Source organism: Cinclus cinclus, chromosome 2, assembly GCF_963662255.1.
Source record: "Cinclus cinclus chromosome 2, bCinCin1.1, whole genome shotgun sequence".
Taxonomy (NCBI): Eukaryota; Metazoa; Chordata; class Aves; order Passeriformes; family Cinclidae; genus Cinclus; species Cinclus cinclus.
This window is the reverse complement of record NC_085047.1, coordinates 84964440-84985425: the sequence shown is the minus strand read 5'-3', so window position 1 is coordinate 84985425 and position 20986 is coordinate 84964440. Positions and strand designations below refer to the sequence as shown.

Genomic DNA, 20986 nt, shown 5'->3' with positions numbered 1-20986 from the left:
CTTGCCTAATTATAGATTCCTGGAGAAAGATCCACAGAAATAGCATCTTTACATCAAAGGAAGGGCTCAGCTCACAAAAAAAAAAAACCAGAACCAAAATCCAATCCCAAGGAGAGAAAGCAACCAGTAGTGACTACCAGTCTAGCTCCAGAGACCAACCCTGTGTACCAAGCCATTGCTGCAATGCTAATGTACCACATACGGAGAGAGTAAGCAACAAGCAACAGAAAGATTCATAGGTCTGTTTCTTCTTGAATGCCCAGCCCAAACCTTGCTCACAGCCTGAGCATATCAGGTTTTGTTAGAATAAATAAATAAACCAGAGCTCATATTGTGCAATTTGTGATCCTTGCCAAAAAAGTGGTGAGGGGCTGGACTGACAGGAGTGCTGGCTGGTAAACCTGTGCCAGGATGTTTGCCCAACAACTGCCTACACCCAGATCAAGCTCCAACACAAGAACCACAATTATTTTCAAATTAGAGAGCAGCAAAGAACATGGTGTCCTCCCTTCAATAAATCAACACATGCCAAAAAATTTCCATGGCTGGGCAAAAGTCCTGTGAGGAGGCCAGACTGAACAGTTTTACCCTAGAGGAAACTGAGCTGCCAAGAAGTCAGAACATCTACAGATGTCTATATCTATAGGCACTTTATATATGAGTGTGAGTATCTAGAAATCAAGCTTTAGCTAAAAAACAAATCAGATCAACTGAGAGGCTCCTTCCAACTCAAAACTCTTCTTACTCTTAGCCTCCCTGTCAAAGCAGAAATGCCCAGTGTGCAGATGCTCTGGGATGTGCCAGGGTGGAGTCAATGGGCCCATAGCCTTCTTCCCCACTGGACAGGCAAATGGCCACAAAGCACTGGCTCCAAGAAAGCACTGCAAAAAATGTTCTAAAACCCATAGTGAAAAATGGCCTGCTGTTCTACACCAAAAACTACTACAACTATCTGTGTAAAGGGCAGGTGTCACTGCATGCAAGGAAAGTACACCCTCTCCCTAGTCCACACATCTTCCTTCTCCTCCTAAAACATGGTCCACCAATGACTTCAGCCCTGCTGTTGAACAGAGCGAGGCATTCACAAAACCCAAGCTCCTGACTTGTACTTCCTCAGCACTAGAAGTGAATATTCTGAAGATGTGGCCCATATATTCCCATTCTCAAAGCACACCTGCATGCTTTTGGCCTCAATATTTAGAGCTGTACAGGAGGAATCCTGCAACATCAGCTATGACCAGACTATAAGACATTAGACTGTCTGTGGATTTGTTTTAAATACTTAGAACATTTTTTTAAGTCTTTCAGCATGATTTCCCAAAGATCAGCATTTTTCAAAGAGGAAAATAAAAGCCATTGGGCACAGACAGTTGTAAATGTCTTCTTGTTCTGAGGTTGCCCACTGACAGCTCTGCTTTGCAATTTTGCCAAAGGTATCCACACACCTGGTGTTTCCTTGGCCAAGTTCAATGTCCCTGTTCTCCAGCCTTTGCACTCCAGTGTCTAGCAACACATGAAAGAGAAAGCAGCTCCTTCCTGCCCAGCTTTGACATATTTGCAAACGTTGTGAGGGTGTGATTCACGTTTCCCCCCCTGCCTCCCCAGAAGTGAGCAGAGGAGTTTTGACAACAGCAGTGGCAGGGGACAGCTGGAACTGGTTAAGGGGTTTTCTCCCCTTCTTTATCTTTGTTGATAAAACAAGTTCCAAAAGACAACAGCTGTTTCTCATGTGCAGTGATGAAGGGCTGGCAAAACCAGATTTTTTTCCCTCTAAGCTCAGAAAAATTAATTTAAGAAAAGCTAAAATTCCCAAGACACAAAATTGGATAGCTTTGCCTCCTTAAGAGTTGTGAGTTTTAACAGATTAAATTACTGGGCAGGAGAGCTAATATTTTAACAGATTCCTTTATGGCAGAGAACATAAGAAACTTCAAAGACCTACTTAAAAATAAGTTTGATTAGGACTTTACATAAATGAGAACAGATCAAAATGCTGTAGTCATACTCACCATTATGGTTATACAAGGACACTTATCCAAACTGAGAATTTTTTTCAAACTAAATTCCTAGAAAGCTGTGTTTTCAGTTCTGTACCCACATGAGATATCCCAGGACAGCTTTTCTCAGAAGACATGTAAGCCTTACTTCTGAAATAATACTTTTCTTTTTGGTATCTTTGGATCATGACCCATCCTTAAAGCACTAAAGTAAAAATGCATTAACAAGAACATGTTTTCCTGGTTGTACACAACTTAATTAGTCAACATTCAACACTCAGGATCTGACATTCTCCTTTGAGGAGAGAGAACCACACATACAGGAAGCTATTTGCTAAATTTTGGTGTCTGATGAACATGCACAGCTTTCTAAGCAGGGGAGAGCAATGCCTGTGCTGATTCTCAGTTCTTTTTTCTGGATTTCGAAGCAAGAAAATCCCTGTCTCGAAACATATTTCAGCCTCATAGTACCAAGTCCCACCATATCCAAGGATCAAGATACCAGTCCCAGGGTTAAGAGTTTTTTTAGTATGTTTAGTTGTGCAAGGCCACAGACTAGCTTAAACCAGGATAAAAAGAGGATATCCTCTTTTTCTTCAGTTCTGCAGGAGATGAGCACCACATGGGCCTGACCTGGTCTGAAGAGCTCATGCTGTGGAGAAGCTCACTGAGCTGCCCTCTCACATTTCGTCCACGTGAAAAAATCAAGCCAAAAAAAGGAGGCTCCTCTAGCATTGTTTGCATTTTGATTTAACTTCAAAACTGGATTATTATTGACAGTATTCACAAAAAGAGCTGGCAACCTTTTTAAAATATCATAATTCTGCACCACTGCTCTTAGCCATGCATGGTAAGCAGTGTCCTGCTAACAGTGCTCTGGAATTTAGAGATGATTGTTAGTCCTACTAGAGATAACCATTTCCACATCTCCATCCTAAAAGAATGATGACTAAGTCTTTGCAGAAGGTCTATATTCTTAATTACAAGCATATCAGAAAACAGCCAGCATGCTCTTCTCAGCCACACTCTTTTGGGCCTCCTGAAGCTTCAGATTATTTGGAAGAAAATATGAACAGGAGCAAATTATGGGGACAATGTTTTGGACAAAAAATAAAAATAGAAAATTGACCAGAATTGTTAATGACAACTACAGAAGGTAAGGACTGAGAAAGCAGAGAACAGAGCATTAATTTCAGAATCACTCAAAGAATTGCTGGAACTATTCTGTTCTCAAACTCAGAGGTTAAAAAAATTCCCCGAATTCCAGAGAGTTAACAAACAAGCTTTTAAGCTTTCTCTCAGTGACAGAGTTAAGTGGGACTCAGCCTACAAATAGCTAAAACAGGAAAAAAATATGCTCAATGATACAAGATAGTTCTCATACACATTTACCACCAGTGCACACAATGCAACAGATATAACTTGCAGCTAGCAACCAAGCTAAAAAACAAAAAAAAATGTGGGTAAAGCAAATGAACTTGGGTAACTGTACCCTTATTGAGACCTTCCTATAAGTGTAGAAATTACCACACAGTTCCTCTTTAGCCTCTGGCCAAGGTTTCCCAGAAATGTCTGTCCTGTAATGATGTTATGAATCTATCCAGTTGATTTTCAAAAAGATATTGATCCCCAACATAAGTTCTACCCCAAATAACTGGGTTCGATGATATCTACTTACTGGTGAAAAATAAAGCCCTTCACCACAAAAGTTATCAGATGCAATGTTATGGCTGTGTTAAACAAGATAGGGAGATGATGAGGTTGGTATCATGTTACCACAAAAAACTTTTAAAAACCCAAAAGGTATCTTGAGTATCTCGAATATACACAGGGAAAGAATGGAAAGTTCTTGGAGAATACAAGTAAATATGCCATTTAAATTACTTACAAACTGTCATTATCACCTGTACTAAGACTGTCAAATGAACATTCCCACAGAAAACTGATAAAACAGTGTAATTCAGTCCTTTAGTTATAAAAAGAAAGGTATAGAATATCAAGCTAACAGTGAAAGCCAACTTTTCTTCAGAAGATTTAGACAGAGCAAGCAGAGGCATTTACTTATGACAATTCTTGCTTTACTTTATGGAAGTTGAAATAACAATGTTGAAGTTCCCTGAAATGAACAAAAATAATTAGAATCTAAGTCCCACAGCTGACAGGCACTTTTTTCCTTTGCATCACTCACTCAAAGATTTGACACTCTGAGGACATCTAAGCACCCTCACTTTGAAATCTCTAAGGATTTATCCTCACACACCATCAGAGCAGTAAGACAGCAGGCTTCCCTCTTGAAGCATGGTGGATTGCAGCAGGTGACAATCTGGAAACAGATGCCCAGGTGTTTTTTGCTGTCAGCTCCTTACAGTACATCTTCTGGTATATTGCTGCATACTGGAAAGATCAGACAGTGGGCACAACTCTGTCTATTACTATCACATGCTCGTCTCACATGCTCATCTCCATTTTAATGGAAAATTAAACGTCCATGGAAAATGAAAGATGTGTTTTGCTGATATCACAGCAGGGGAAAGATCTGAGTGAGCAGTCAATGGAGTCAATCCCCCCAACACCAGTATCACACGTGGATATGCAGTAACCAGCCTCACCACACAGGGCTGACAAGGTACATATCATTTTGCTCAGCTGTTCAGGGACAATGATTTCCTTCTATCATTAACCACCAACAAAAACAAAAGCATTAAAGAGACAGTGATGTAAAGGAACACAGTTTCTTCAGCTAAACTTCAGATGAACTACCAGGACATCCCCACCAGTCTGAGAGCAAAGACTGTATCTTTGTTCAGCTGGGTCTTTATGCTGCCCTAGCATGAAGTGTTGCAGCAAGCTAGTAAGGGTTGATTAAAACGTGCTGGATTAAATAAATTCCCTTGAATTCCCCCATTGATTCCACTTTTCGGACTGACTCTGAAAAAGGGTGTTGTAAACTGAGGCATGTTCCATCTAGTCCTGAATGAACATCCCCACAGCAGTGACAGCAGAGCAAACCTTTCCTGGAGTCCTTTACTTTTCAGAGCAGACCAACTACTGCTATTTTTTTGTACAGACCCTCTCCCTCTTTGCCCCAAAAGACACATCCATCCCAGCACCTCTCATAGCACCTGGCCAGGCACATGGGAAGAGCTGAACATGCGAAGATTTCAGTCACTGCTGAATCTCAGAGTGAGAAGAGTCAGAGGAATACCAACATTGATCTTACCTCACCATTCTTGATACCATGCTACACACTACACCAGTATCTAAAATACACCTCTTAAAGGGGAAAAAAAAAAACAACAACAAAACAAACAAACAAACAAAAAACCACAAAAAAACCCCAAAACAACAACAAAAAAGACCTCCACATCTTTTAACTTCATTTAACCAAAAGCTCACAGAAAACTGACTTTAAATGTACCACATGTCCATTCAAAATGCAGATAGTTACACTTCAAACAGCCTGAAACAGCCCAGGAAAAACACATCCTATGGTCATCAAACTGCAGGGCAAGTTCCCAGCCCTGGAGAGGAGAGTTTGGGGCCCCTGATCACAAAGGGTTGGATCAGCAGTTCTGGGCTGCAGCTGACAGCCAGGGGCCTCACACTACACTCTGAACTGGGATCAGCAAAGCCTGACCCACTCAAGCACAGTTTCTCTTTCCCCATGGCAGGAGAAGTTACTGCAGAATATTCAGAGGCCTGTGAGTGGGACAAGCAGATGTGCTCAGCACATCCCACCTCCAGCTGCACCCAGGACACTGTAAGCCCTAGAAACCAGCATACATGCTACAGCAATAAAACACATGCAAATATTAGCTCAAGAATGCAGCCCCAGGAAGCAGAAGTGTTTTGGGACATCCAGGGAATTGGTTTTGGTAAGAGTAATTATTCTCTATGTAACCCAAAAAAGCTCTCCAACACTGGAATTTTAAGTGGAAAATAATTATTTCATATTAAAAATATGGAGAGGGATCATGCCAAAGTGTGAGTTAATGAAGGTGGAGTTTCAATGATAAAAAATTGCTGGACTGCAGAAATTTTCGAATATTGTCTAATGCTGCAGATGAAAATAGTGTTTCATTTGACTAAAAGATTATGTTGGGAAAAATTACGCCCTATGCCTTTTTGCAGTTCACTGGACACATTATGTTTTTAAATAGATGCATTTGATCTCCAAGTGCTTGTACATGTTCCCAGGCTCAAAATAAGACAAAGAGGAAGCATGTCTGCACTTTAAACAGCAACTTCCTTTGACATTGCCTCTCTTCTTTCCCAAGTCTGTGAAAGCAGAATCTTTGAACCTTAAATTAAAATATAGTATCATGGATACAGAAGATTAAAACTTCTGTGCAATCCGTTAATTGAAATATGTATTCAATGAGTGGTTTTGCCAAAAATAAATTATTATATATTAACATAAATATTAATAGAGAATTTAAATTCCTTTTGCATAAATAAATAAATCAAAGATTACCCTACTTAAAAGAATTCTGTGATGAAAATCAGGAAAAATTTACATGGTGCAGTTAAAGAGGGAGAAGAGAAGCTATTATTAAAAAAAACAAAAAAAGAAAGAGAGAGAACCAAAGATATTCCACAGTCCACACATTAAAGAAAGATATTTAAATAGAAATATATTTAAAAAGATGACTGACTGGCCTGCTGAACTGAGGTCTTCAGGACCAATCTCAGTAAACTCCATAGCAACTAATGACAACATTCCCACAAGAACAGAATTGGTTGGTACAGCAGCAGAAGTTTTATCCCTATAGCAACCCAACATTTTCAGATTTCGTCTGCCCCATTGTGCCATTTTTCTATGCTACTGCATTGCAGAAAATCAATTAAATATTTTTTTCTATTATGAAAATTTGATTTAATATTCTACATAATGTTCCTACTCATTTTAAACCATGAGATTCCAGTCATAAAAGGCCCTTGTAACAGAAAGAGAACAAAAGGAACAGATTCTCTCTTCCAAGAACAGCACAGCAATTATGAAAACAATAATTTTTATTTTAAACCTCCAAGATCTCTCTCAAAAACTCCCTTTTAGTTCTATTTTAATTAAATTTTAAACTCAGCCCTTCAACAGCTTACCTATCAATTCAGACTGAGCAGAAAACATTTTAACACCCTGTTAGCTAAAGCACTTCAGAGAACAGCAACACGATGGATCTTCTCTGTTTGAATGCTCTTTTCCTGTGCTCTGGACAGCACAATCTGCCTTTTTGCCAAGCGGATCAGCCTAAGATGTTCCTTTTGGGACTGGAGCTCCTACCCGTTCCTAAGCAACGGATTTGCATAAGCTGAAGGAGCAAAGAAAACTGCTTTTCACATCATTTACTGGCCTGGCTGATTAAAGTAAAAGACAGAAGAAAGCAAACAGCAGCTGACAGTCCTTTGTGCAAGAGATTTGACATACTGTTAAGCTTTCAAAAATACATCTGCAAACGGAATTCTAAAAAAGGCTTAATACATGAAAAAGAGAAAAAAATTCCAGCACTGTATTATCCCATCCAAACGTCATAGTGAGTCCCAGAAGAATGGCCATATAACGATTAATTTAATATTATACTCCTATAGGATGATGTGGCTCACAATAACTGCAGGCTTCCAGAACCCAGGCACAGACTGGGGGAAGAACATCAGGCTGACAGCGTGGATTTTTTTTTTTTTTTTAAGAAAATCTCAGCTTCCTAAATTAAACGCTCTTTGTGTTTAGTCACATACGATTTTTCATGCAATCCACACTGCTACTGTCCAGCCTGCAGAGAAACATCCCAAAAAGCAATGCCCATCCTTTCCATCTCGTAATATATGTAATGCCTGTGCTGTGACTGTGCAAGCAAGGTTCAGGCGCACAGTGATACACCAGTCTTATCACCTGGAAAACTGAGTTCTGGGCAGAATCAGTAAGCAACAGCAGCACCATTAATGCAATGTAAAAGCCACACTTCAGCGAGTCACTACCGTTCCTCCCACGGGATAATCAAGGCCACAAGGACAGCACTGCTAAGGATGCCGTCATGGAGCTGAAATGACTTGCTGACATACTGACCACCAGGACTTAAGAGGACAATTGGTTATGCCTGTCAAGTAATTTCCCTTTCAATACCCTGGATTAAATCAAGCACTTTCCAATAAAAGGAAGGTCTGACACTCTACTATCATCACAGCAGGTTAGAAATGGGGGAGTCTCAGGCTCTTTGGATGAACCCTAGATTAAGACTGGTGAGTCATGGTAGTCCAGAACTGCCTTTCCTGATACCTGCCTGCCACCACGTGTATGTCTATTAACTGCTCCACATTACAGCCTCAGTAAGAAAACTCTCCCACAACTAGAGAACATAGTGCAACCTCAGCACTCCTGTACCACAGCACCAGGCTGGAGTCACTATTTTTTGACAGCAAGGCACCACAAGAGTGAATTTATCTTTTCCTGCCATGTTAGCTGCCAGAAGGAGCACATGGATGAGCACATACCAATTCTACAGCAGCATCATCTGCAGTGGATGATGATGATGCAGCAAGCAACAACCAGGTATTTCGAAGGGCAGCCTGGCCAGTACTATGCATCTGCAGCATCATTCCACATCTTGAAGCTTTGGAAGAGAGATAGACCTTCCTGATAAAACACAGGGTAAAAGGCTATCCCCCTGCAGAAAGCTCAAGCAGAGGACACACACACACACTTCAAAGATGAAACATTAATTCTGTTCATTCCACTTATTTTATTTGAGAATCCATTGCAATGGCACAGGAGAAGCCTAAGCCTCTAAAATTTCATTCAAAAGTATCCCACTTAGATGAATAAGGAGGGAGGGTCTGTCTCTGAGGTTTATCCTGCAGCATGCAACCTCCCTCTGCAATGGCACTTGTGCTGCAAGAATTCACAGAAGGGTTTTGTTTGGTTTGCTTGATCTGTGAAACTAAGTCTGAAGCCCAAGATATGTCACAAATGTAAAATTAAAAAAAATCTGTTGTTGATAGGGCTAGATGTCTGTGGGGGTTTGTGCTGATTTACTAGTTAATTCACACAGAATTGAGTTAGCTCTGAGTGAACTAATGTACAGAATGAACCCACTTCCGCAGTATTTGGCCTTTTTCAGACTGCAATGAAGTAAGAGATTTAAGCACTGTTTCATCCTAGGTTAGGTGTGCTGAGATCTGTCTTGCTACACTTACTTGCCTTACCCTTATTAATATTCTCTGGTATCACACCTTTGAATTGCACCATTTCACCTTCCTGAACAACTCGCTCCCTTCTCTTTTCTGCATTCTTTTCCTCTCACCCAGTTCACTCCTCCACCCTGCTTTTTAATCTTCTTGGTTTGCTACCATTTTTGCATTCTGCTGATGCTGCTCTCTCCTGCAGCTGTTTTCAACAAGCATTTCTTCTGTATTTGTTCCTGATCTTGCTGCTGCACAGGTGGTAGGAAGCAATGCTGCACAGCTTTGAACAAGACTGAAGTTTAACACAGAAGCTAAGCACCAAAGCACAACATAGCATGTGAAAACTACAACTACAGTTGTGAAAATCCGCTCACTTAGCAAAGATAACACTCCCACTGTGAAAGCAGTACAAAGAACGAGAAAGGGAGCAGCAAAAGCAATAACCACCCCAGAAAGGAAAGCAAGTTCACATGGAATTAGCCTGGCATGGCTCAGGATGAAGTCTTCCATCACAGATTGCTCATACCTGCTCACCATGGGTTTTGTTGGCTGCCCTTGCTGCCTGGTGCAAAGAGAGTTCTGGTACTTTAATCAAAAAGGGCACACCTGTGTACATGGGCTGAAAGGAGCTAGGCATGGAGGAACTGAGCACCCAAGTGGATGGAGGACTGTCATGTTACAGGTAGAAGAGATCAGCCTCCAAGATGGACAGAAAGACAAAAGTCTGGAGTCTTCAGATTTCCATCTAAGCAACAACACAACCCCTCAGACAAACTGTTTATTTAGACTCATAGAATGGCTTTGGTTGAAAGGGACCTTAAAGACCATTCAGTTTGTACCCCCTGCCATAGGCAGAGACACCTTACACTAGACCAGGTTGCTCAAAGCCCCATCGGACCTGGCCTTGAACACTTCCATGGATGGGGCACCCACAGCTTCTTTGGGCAACCTGTTCCAGTGCCTCACCACCCTCACAGTCAAGAATTTTTTACATATCTTTTAGCTAAATTTAATCTCTTTCAGTTTGAACCTATTATTTCTTGTCCTATCACTACAGTTCCTGATAAAGCATGTGAGATCTGTCCTTTTATTTCACAATACTGGAGAGAAACAAAGAAAAACAACACTGTTTTCTCAGGGGAGGGGAGGGGAGCACTCTCTTCCTCAGTCCAGTTACACAGATGGATGCTCCAGGGCCAGTCTCACAGCTTCTCAGGGGAGTCTGCTTGGCAACACCCCTGCCTGTGGAAGGACACCCACCACACCATTGCTCGGGGCAGCTCTCCAGGCAGGGACAGCCCCCCAGACTTCCCTTCCACAGTGTCTATGCATTTTGCATCCAGCTCCATCTTACAGCATATGTCCTTCAGTGACACAACAGGCATTAATTATATCCAGTGGGTTTTTTCAATGCAAGCCTGCAGATGAAGCTCTGGCCTCAGTGTTGCCTTAGTTTGAGTTTAAAAATTGAACAAAGGCTTCAATAAAAATGACTCAGAGAGAGGCTGTCTGCTGTCACTCACACTCCTTTTCTATACCTGTAGATATTAGGTAAGTCAACAACACAACACTCTCCACTTTTTTTCACTTAAAAAAAATTACACAGCTTCATCTGAAAAGTAAGTTGGAAGTTATTTTAAGCAAATTTGTACTATCAATGCTTAAAAGTAGCTTTTTATTTATTATCTAAATCAGTACAATAATTATATAAAATTTTGCAAAATTATGGTATTTAAAAACAAAAAACCAAACCAACAGCCTTCAGAAGCTGTTAAAAAATTTTACCATTATGTGCGTTTCTGTGAGGAGAGAGTGAATCACACAAGAAGTAAATAATGGTTTAATAGTATGGGACAGAGTAGAAGAAAAAACAAAAATAAATAAATTTTAGCTTCTTAAGCTTTCTTTTTCCTCAGAAAGAGATCATCATCTGTAGTATTTTATACATGTAAACATTTCAGTGAAAATTCATCCAAAGCTTTACTTCAGATATCATCTGACAAGCATTCACATCTGTCTTGAGCTATGTGTCATGACAGTTCGCCTGAACTTCACCCTTAGAATCTATAATTTATTGTACTCTCCTTATTGATTTTACATCACTGAACCCACTTAAAATAATTGGAGTTATACCAAAAGAAGGGTATAAATGGCTTCAGGTCAACAGCATTTTCATTTCCTGCCAACAAAGTGTCCATGTCCCTGTCAGAATTAAAGCATTTTAAAGTGAAATACAGTACTAACATTTTTATCTAAACCCTGGAAACACATCTCTTGTATAGGTGTAGTGTATAAAGCAAGCATCTCCAAAAGCACCTTGTGACATTTGCGCAGCTGAAATCACTACTTAGCATGTCAACGCTTGAGACTCATGCCCTAACATAAAACGACAGTATGGTTTTAAAATCTATTTGTTTCTAAAACCAAAAGCACTATTTAATTTTTTTTTATTTTGCTTTAGAATAAAGCAATTAATAAGAACATTACTGAGACTCAACCCTGCTAATCATTTGCAGTGTCATCTCTCTGCAAATGAGTCTATACACTGCCTGAATTCTTAAGATTCCCTTCAGTGGAGGGAGAAGAGGAGGGATGGCATTTTTTTCCACCAAATGAGTAATTATTGGCTTTAAAAGTTTGTCACTCTATTAGCTCCTGACCAACACTGCCAGAAAGCAGACCTGCAAAAACCAGCCATGTGAAAAGCTTGCTGAAAGACATGTCCACTGTTAAACTGAGAAAATCTCCCAGTATTTGGTTCAAGCAAAGAGAAATCAAAGAACTTCACAAATAACCACTTTGTAAGCCGGGAACACTCACAAACTGGGAAAAGGAGGGCACCACAGCCTGCTGCCCTGGCATTTACCTCTGATGAAAGCAAGAATAGAAGTGTCAATTCCACGTGTGTTAGCAGAATACTTGAATAAGAAAAGCTTCACTAAAGTTAACAGGTAGACGGTCCATTCCTGTGGAGGACACTCACTTTAAGCTCTGCCTAGACCTGTCCTGGCAACATACACAGAGAATCATAGAACAGACACTCAGTCAAAGAACTACCACATTCACTTTTACTTCTCTGTAGTCCTTGAGTACAGCAGGGACCTCACAGCATGACTAAGAGGGCTGCAAATCCACAGCAGACCAACCACAGCTGGCTAAGTCCCACACAGAGGGTGCCCAGCAGTCTTCTGATTTAAGAAATGAAGGGATTTCTGCCCTGGGAGTCCTCCTTAAGTTCACCATCAGACTGGTGCCCTGCTGGGATCCCTTCCAGCAGGAGCTCGTCTGGCAGAATGAAACAGCTACAGAAAATGTGGAGAGGGATACAGCAGTGGGACATCAGTGCTGCTCCTCAAGACCAGGGACCACCACCATCTCCCAGCTGGGAAGGTTTGAAGAGATGGGCTCCCTCTCTCTCCAACACCCTGAGCCAGATCTGAGCTCAACTCAGCTGCCCACAACCTTAAATCACCTCCCACAATGGTCTTTCTGCAGAAAGGCTACGCAGCTACAAATTCACTTGCTGTCTGCTGATGGTCAGCCTGAGGGAAAGGGGGTTTCTTCTGAGATGGTAAATGCCAAATGATTATTTGTGCCATACCAACCTTTACCACAACTCTACTTCTTACAGTTCAAGTCCAAAATAGCCACTTTTCCCCCAAAACATTGAAGTGTGTGAAAACAGGATTTTCTTCACAAATATATACATTTACAGACATAATAGAGGTAGACAGCAGACAGTACATCCTGACACAGAGAAAAATCTTTTAAGTCTTATGAAGAAAACAAGCTACAGGATTTTTGCCAGTGTTGTTACAGGAGATAAAGAGCTACCCAAAATATCATAAAACATTTTTGGTGCCAAGAGATAGAAAGATTAACTGCTATTTTGCAACCTCTGCCTTCTTGGAGCAAGTCTCATCAATGCATCATACATTAATTTTACCACCAGAAAGGCAGTGATGTGGATTAATGGAATTACATTTTAACAAAGCAAATCAATACGCACTCTGTTATCTGTATTACACAGCAAAGTGTGCCCCGGAGCCCTACTAATGTCAGCTTCTAAGGGCAGACGTGCAGTAAAGAATCCTGAACTGACGTATGTAGCTTAAAATGCAAAGCACCTTTACCAAGCGCTCTGTGAGTTTTTGTATGTATACAGTCATGTTTCACAATGTTGAAATGTCCTTGTTTCATTTTACTGTTTCAGTTCTGCATAAAAACCAGGACAAGGATAGGTAGCATTTACTTGTTGTATACACAAATAACAGTGTAACCAAAAAGTAGCAAGATGACCTTCAAGAGTAAAGTCTGCCAGAGGCCACTTGTAAAAAAGTATATGTTCTACAGATCAAAAATTTACAGTTCTGTTACATTTACTCCCCTCTCTTTGTCTTCATCCCTGAGAACTTTCACAGGGAAGCTCAGGACTGCTTAAATGAATCACAGTCCCACGCACAAGGATGGATCCACCTCAAACCACTTCACTGGCCACTGGTGCCTGGGCTGTGCCAAGCTCCTGCAGCATCCATAGGTAAACAAGCACTTAACTTGGCTCAAGCATAATTGCTTATTAAGTTGGGGCTTGCCATAGTAGCTGCAGTCATTTTAAAATGTATAAACAGTGGAAATTCAGAAGCTCACACAGTCACTGTTTTGAGAAGAGTGATGTCAAGTGCACAGCTGACTTCCGACTCAGCAGGGTAAAACGCGCTGCCCAGTATTCAAGTTCACTTTACTTGTTGGTACAGCAATGGAACCACTTGAAGAACTTGCCCAGAGAACACAGGGCAAAAACTGTAAAATGAAACGTACTTGATATGCACATAAATAGGCATGGAAATTATATAAAAATTAATTTTCTCTTGTATAGCATTGCAAGCAGTTCTAGCAGCTTTTGGGCCAGAGGATCAATACAACTGTTTCCACAAAAAAGAGCTTTGTGGGGATTTTTCGTTCCATCTTTTTGTTCCAACCTTGCAGCTCAATTTCAACCACCCTGAATTTTTCCACCTCAACCTGAATATCTTGGAAGTCTTGGAGAAACAAATTTAAAAAGAAAAATCAGATGGCCTCAGGAACAAGCAACCTTCCAAGACAATTCTCTCCCAGAATGCACAAACAAAGCACTAACCAAAACTTAAGGAGTATATCAGACAAACATCTAACATGGAACACATAGCTGGAACAGATTTCTGGCAATTATTTAATTATGCTACAAAGTCAGCATAATGGACCAAGACAATCTGTCAGCTTAAGACCTGAGCACAATTTCCACCTAAGGTAAACTGAAGAAACAAGACTTGTTAACGAATACTCTGAATATTACAGGTGCATCACTAAAGGACTATGAATTTTTTTATAAGTCACACATTCAAAAGTTAAAAACTGAAAAGTCTGAATTGTTTGTGGAACATTCCCTTTCTTAGAAAAATATTTTTAAAACCCCCCAACTTTTAAACAACTTAGATAATTCTTCTCCATTTATGTTTAAATGCTGCGATATCTACTATGGGAGAAATTTTAAATTAGCAGAGCTGAGCATATTTCAAACACCACCCTACTGTCCGAATCAGGACCCTCAAAAGGGACTGACAAACCCAAGACCTGTAAACAAAACAAAGTCTTTCCCCATCTTCAAGCAGGGATGTTGGGGGGTAGGAGTACTTGGGTGTTTTTCTAAGACTCCAAAATGTTTATTCTCAGAATACATAAACTAGCTGTGAAAATCTGAAAACCAAAGTACGTTAGAGACATTCCATCAAGTACATAGTCCTTATTAAAAAAAAAAAAAAAAAAAAAATCTAACCCAAGCAAGCTTTAATGATACTGGGGTTAAGCCTTCCCAATGCTGTACAGCCTTCTTCCAAATTCCTCCTCCTCCCTCCTGGCAGCTACAGAGACAACTGGCTGCCTACACCAGCCAGACTTCACAGACCAGTTGCCTGGGAAAGCTTAAAGAGAAGCATTAACAGTAGTGTGAAGAAAAGACTAGAGCAGGAAAAACTTCATGTTTACAAAAGTTAAGAAAAAGTTTTGTAAAAGTGGGACTTAAATGAAGTCAAGAATCAGAACTTAAATAAGGAGTAGCAATGCTTTTTCTATCATATAGCTCAAACATTCTCTAATAAAAACATAATTCAGAGATTGCCTAATTACATTACAATATTATTAGAAATTCAACACTGAAGAAAACACTACCCAACAACACTACATCTGTACATGTTCAGTAAGTTTATTATAATAAAGTTATGTCAAATAAGTAACCGGAATGCAATAAGGACTGGAGCCACTCATTAGCCTAAGCTTTCCATTTCCCACAGTTTACAGAAAAGGCTGGTACGACCTTCTAATTAAGAAGAAATTCCTCCAGCTAGTTTTCCTCCTCCAATACACACTCTCCAGCCAGCACTTCAGGCAGACTGGCTACATCCCACAAAGACAACTTCCTCCCAACAGCCTTCCTGGCACAAATAACCATTTACTCGTCTAAATGCTACTCCAACCTGCCATCAAACAGCGCAGGAATAAAAATCAAGGCAACAACAGCCTACTGAAAGGCAAAAAAATTACCAGAGATGTTGCTAAACTACAGGAATACTCAGAAAGATGAAGGCATGTCTTTGCCTTCACCTTTGCTCATTAGAGAGGTGGGATAGGGTGGCACACCATCCATCTGGGGATCTTCAAACTTAAAGTGCTGCTGTCATTACAGCATAGTTATTTTTTTACTGGATAATTCTCAAGTTCCTCACGATGAAGTTATTCCACGTTCTTAGAAAGATACTATAGATTACCTCCTTCCTATGCAGAGGGACATGAACCCGCATAGGGCATTTTACTCTTTATTTTTTCCACATCTAGCCAAGACAGCCTAGGAGGCAGAACTCTGACCACTCGAGTGCTGCAGACACACAAGCCAAGCACGAGAGAGAACGAGCTAAACCTTAACACCCAGAAATAAAAACCCCAAACGGCTTTTAGGAAACCACAGCGGAGGGACGCAACCCGCCCGAGGGCACGGCCGCCCGCCCGCTGCCCACAGCGCCCGGCCCGGCCCCGCACGGCCCTTCCCGCCGCGGCCCCGGCCCCGCCCGGCCAGCGGGACCCCCGGGGCAGCCCCCAGACACCGGCGGGGAAAAGCAGTCCCCAGATACGAGCACGGGGCTCGCGGTTACCAGCGAGAGGGGCGCGGCGGGGGCGCCCGGCCCCGCAGACGAAGAGCCCGAATTAGGGGGAAGGGGGGGAAGGCGGCCGGGGGGGCCCGGGAAGCGCTGCTCACCCGCTCTCCGCCGGCTCCCGGGAGCGGCGCTGCCCGGCGGCGGGAGGAGCCCGTCCGTCTATCTGTCTGTCTGTCTGTCTGTCCGTCCGTCCGTCTGCCCGGGGGTTCCGCTCCGCTCGGCCCGGCCGCAGAGGGTCGCGTCGGCCCGGCGGCTCCGCTCCTGGGCCGCGCCTGGCAGGGAGTTTCCTGTCTGAGTCACTTCAGCCGGGAGTTGCGCAGGGAAACACCCTTCCTGCCGCTCCAGCTCCTCCTCCCTCCGCCTCATCCCAAACCTGCCCCCCCTTCCCGCCCCCGGCACGCTCCGGCCCCGGCTCCTCCTCCTCCTCCCTGGGAGCCGGGAGTAATCCTGGAGCTGCCGCAGGCGGCGGAGCTGCGTCCCGGACTGGCCCTTTGCTTTTAATGAAAGCGACTTTTTCCGTGCCCTGTACACGGGGGAATCTCTCTCGGAACACAAATCTACGGCCAGGACGACCGTGCCCACTCGTCCAAACCTCAGACGGTGCCATCCGGCGCCCGCCCCAGGGGCCCCGGGGTCGGCAGTACCAGATCAGCGGCGGGGCTTCCCACTTCACAGCTTTGCTACCACGGCGAGGGAAAGGCCGAACGAAAAACCTAACCTTAAAAAATTAAAAGGGATCGCAAGAGAAACCCCTTTAAATATCCTGCAGAGGATGCTCATGTCTGTGGTGTTTGCATCCGAAATAATCACACGTCATTAAAACCATAAACAACAGGCAGGTTGCTGTTTGACAACCTCCCATTTTAATTCTTCTGTAAACAACACCACACGTAATTACTTTCTAATTTTTAAGTTTTCTTACTTTTTCCATGCAGTGTTCTCCAACTGAAGTTCAGCTTTACTTATTTGTTCAAGATTCCATCTAATGAACTCGACACTGCACCACAAAAATCAAACTGCCCGTTCTTTTCCATGGAAATTTGTCAAGATTGCTCTTTCCAGTCACACTTTTATGGCAGAGGGAATCCACAAACTACTCCACGAAGAGACTAGTCACCTGAGAGCATGGGAACTTCAAAACTATTTTTCATAAAAACCTTTTATTTGTCTGCTTTAAGTTGCATCCACCATTTTATTTATTCTTGAAAACCCACTCTAATCATAATCAAACTGCACACTGTTGCCATAGCAAGCACTTCTAAGTCTCTGTTTTCAACAGTTGTTCAGGGGACACTGTGCTATTAATGATTTTTGTGCTGAGAACAGAATAATGAGTGCTTTATTTCAATTAATGATTGTTGGGTTTTTCCCCCCAAAGTTTGCACTGCCTCAAGTTGCTTTAAATAACCTTTATTGCAATAGCATCTAGAAAGCCTGTGAAGAATGGGGATAAGGTGCTAGATTCCCACTTTTCATTATTTCAAGTATGATCTAATCCAATTATTCCACCTTTTCCATATCATCAAGAATTTCCACAGCTTGTGGAGAAGTTATGCATCGTTGCAAAATGTTATCGTTACCATTTCATCATATCACAGACACATCTTCACAGCCATGTTTTTTCCATAGTACTGCAAGACAGTTTTTGCTATAAAACAATTAGCTCTCTAAGACATGGCTGCTTTTCTTCTATGTCTGTATATATTCTCTGCATATATTTATAAACATTTTGAGTGAATACACCAAGTGAATTAATTTCAATTCATTTCAAACATCACAGCTCCTTATCAGCCTAACTTCTTAACCCAACTCAAGCAAAAGCGTAAAATACAGCCAGAGCTGGATGCTTCCATATCTAAAGTGACACCCGATTGTCTCCAGTGCCATCCATCCTATGCCCTTTTCTGCAAACTCTGCTTGGGACAAGAAGCCTTAAGTAAATTACTCACTTTTATAAAGCAGGATTAGTTTTGTTTCCTTGTCCTGAGCAAGTGCAAATTCACAACAGCCTTGTCTTAATGCAAGCACTCAGCCTACATCAGCAATGAGACATCTGTTACCAGGCCACAACAGAGCAGCAAGTACAGCAAAGTCGAATGGTCCCCATGAGATCTGATCACAGCAGCTTGCCCCCACATGGGCAGTATTTCATAGTCTGCCAGTCTGTCCCAAGCAAGACCACCACTGTGGCTCCCCTACTTGATGAAAGCCAGCTGGTGGCAGGAGCAGCTGCTTTGTATGAAAGCAAGACTGCCAACCTGCACCATCCTGTCCAGGAAACAACAGCTTGTCCCAAGGATTGGCTGATGCCTCAGATTTTGCTATCTCCATCTAAATAACTGAGTGAGCAAAGGAGCTGCTTCCCCACTGCTGGAGCAATCTGCTTTTTATTAGCATTCCTATACACAAGCTTTTAACAGCCCATAAGGTCATATTAAAAAAAGGTAGATAATGGTACACAGCTACTCCAGCTACTCAAGATTTGTGTTGGTATTTTTTTTCTATTATTTGATATAGGAATGAAATGACAACTGCATTTTACCATCTGAGTGTCTATGGTCTCATGTAACACGTGGCATGCCTATTACAGCCATTTTAAGTGAGCCCATCTAATACCATTCCAGACACCTGATTTAATTCTGTAATGCCCCTACAACTCCCTGCTCCTCCACTTTAGTGGAACTTAGGTAGTGTAATGACAGCACTTGATTAAAAATGTTCAGCATTTTTATGAAAATGAAGACCCGCTTCTCCCTCTACTGTATTCGCCCTTCTCAATTATCCCTGCCACACTGAACACAGGCCTTTTAGGTGTAGCTAAAGATAATATATCTACATATTCCCAGTCAAGCCACTAACTGATACCCTAGCCTCTAGAAGTTAGATGTGGTTTTTATCAGGCCAGACTTACAGCAGTTTGAGATCCTTTCTTGGGTGGAATTTATTTTAACCTGATTTTAACCCATGCCTGTTAACAATCTTTAGGAAGCTCTGCAACAGTAATGTATCATGCTCCTGGCGATTTATGTACCCTGTACCTAAACCACACAAGTATCAAATAATATGGTAGCAACAAGCTGAATGCAATTGTCTGAAGACCAGATAAAGCCTTTGTTCAAAGCACTATGCTACAGGGACAGCCACAGGCATACTTCCTGAATTCCAGCTAATTTCTCTTTATTTTTACTTTTCTTCTTTGGGCTTTTAAGTATTTATCCAAAGGCAATGAAAGAATCTTTTCTGGGACCCCAGAGGATTACACAGAAGTTTCACTCCACAGCAGCCTGAAAACTTCAACAGGAATCTTGTGGTTCTGCCACTGGGTGTCTACTATGTCTAAGATGGTGATGTTACTCTCTGGTTTTGCAGATATTTTGGTGTTTAATCTTAACAACATATCTAGCTATTAATTGAATTTTTCTTACCTGCTGAGTTCAGAGATTTTTCATCCTTATAAAGAACACAGGAAACTGTCATGACCTGACACAGAAAGGTATTTATGAAATCATGACAGGCAATGGTCCTGACTACAGCAGCCAGCAAATACCAATGCAATAAATGAGGAAAGGTTTTTCTGTAAGTGTGCAAAGTAGTACAAGAGGAAAGCTGAAAAACTTCAAAATCTTTAGTTAGTAAGATTCAAAAGCACGTCAGAGGAACTTTTTTATATTTTTAAGCAGCCTTTAATTTAGCATTGCTATCTTTAATCCATGCTCCCATGGAAACCATCCAATCAACGACGGGTTGCTAACTTTTTTATATCAAGAGTTTGACACAACCAAAGGTCCTCAAGGACCTAGTGGTTAATTGGGGTTATTAAAACTAAACAGCAGAGAAAGCACTAGAGAAACTACTAATCAGTGCTAAAATGTAGCCTAGAGATAACAGAAGCCCACAGGAAAAAAACAAGGAGAAGACAGGAAAGTAACAAGTCAGATAGGGGCTTCTATGCTGCAACTTGGCTAAGACTCCATCCAGAAGTTAATGAAAACAAATAAAGGTAGAAATGAAATTGTGACAGCATCAATAATGGAGTGGGTTCTTTCCCAAACAATTTTATACCCCCTTAGAAGCTTAGAAAGTTCTGCTTCTATATGCTTTGCTGGGTGTTTTATGTTTTCCTTTAGCTAAACTTGACAATTCACAAAACAATAGACTATGACAAAAGTCCTCTGAATCTATACACACATGGAATAGATTACATTACTTTCCTAATGTCTCCAAAATTGCTTACTTGAAATTCCAGAAGTGCAAGTAAAGCATATTCAAATGTTGGGTCTCCTCTAACAAAGAGGAAAAGTATCCAAGTTAAGATTCAAATCAATTCAGAAACAACTGACAAAAAACAGGAATTTGAAAACAAGGTCAAAAAGTATCCAGATGCAGGACAGAATCCAAGTAACAACACTGCTCTGTAAAGAAAACAGAGAATGTTACAAGGAAATCAGAGTAAATATATAACTAAAATACTCCATATCTCACATAAAACCCTTTTTTTCTCCCAACAGGTGAATAACTATTTTAACAACTGCCAGTGAACTGATGGAAAGGTTCTGGTGGCATCACAGGGCATGCATACTAGAAGACAGGACTTGATGTTTTTTCTATGGCTCTGAAAAAAAAGGAATG

General features: G+C 41.5%; 1 protein-coding gene across 1 annotated transcript in view; it reads right to left on the bottom strand.

Annotated features, from left to right (window-relative positions):
• The window catches only part of CYFIP1 (cytoplasmic FMR1 interacting protein 1), a 73370-nt gene extending 56826 nt beyond the window's left edge, over nucleotides 1-16544 (bottom strand). The window contains exon 1 of the mRNA XM_062487852.1: nucleotides 16459-16544. The gene's annotated coding sequence lies outside the window, so the exon portion shown is untranslated. The remainder of the gene's footprint in view (nucleotides 1-16458) is intronic.
• Nucleotides 16545-20986: the final 4442 nt, after the last annotated feature.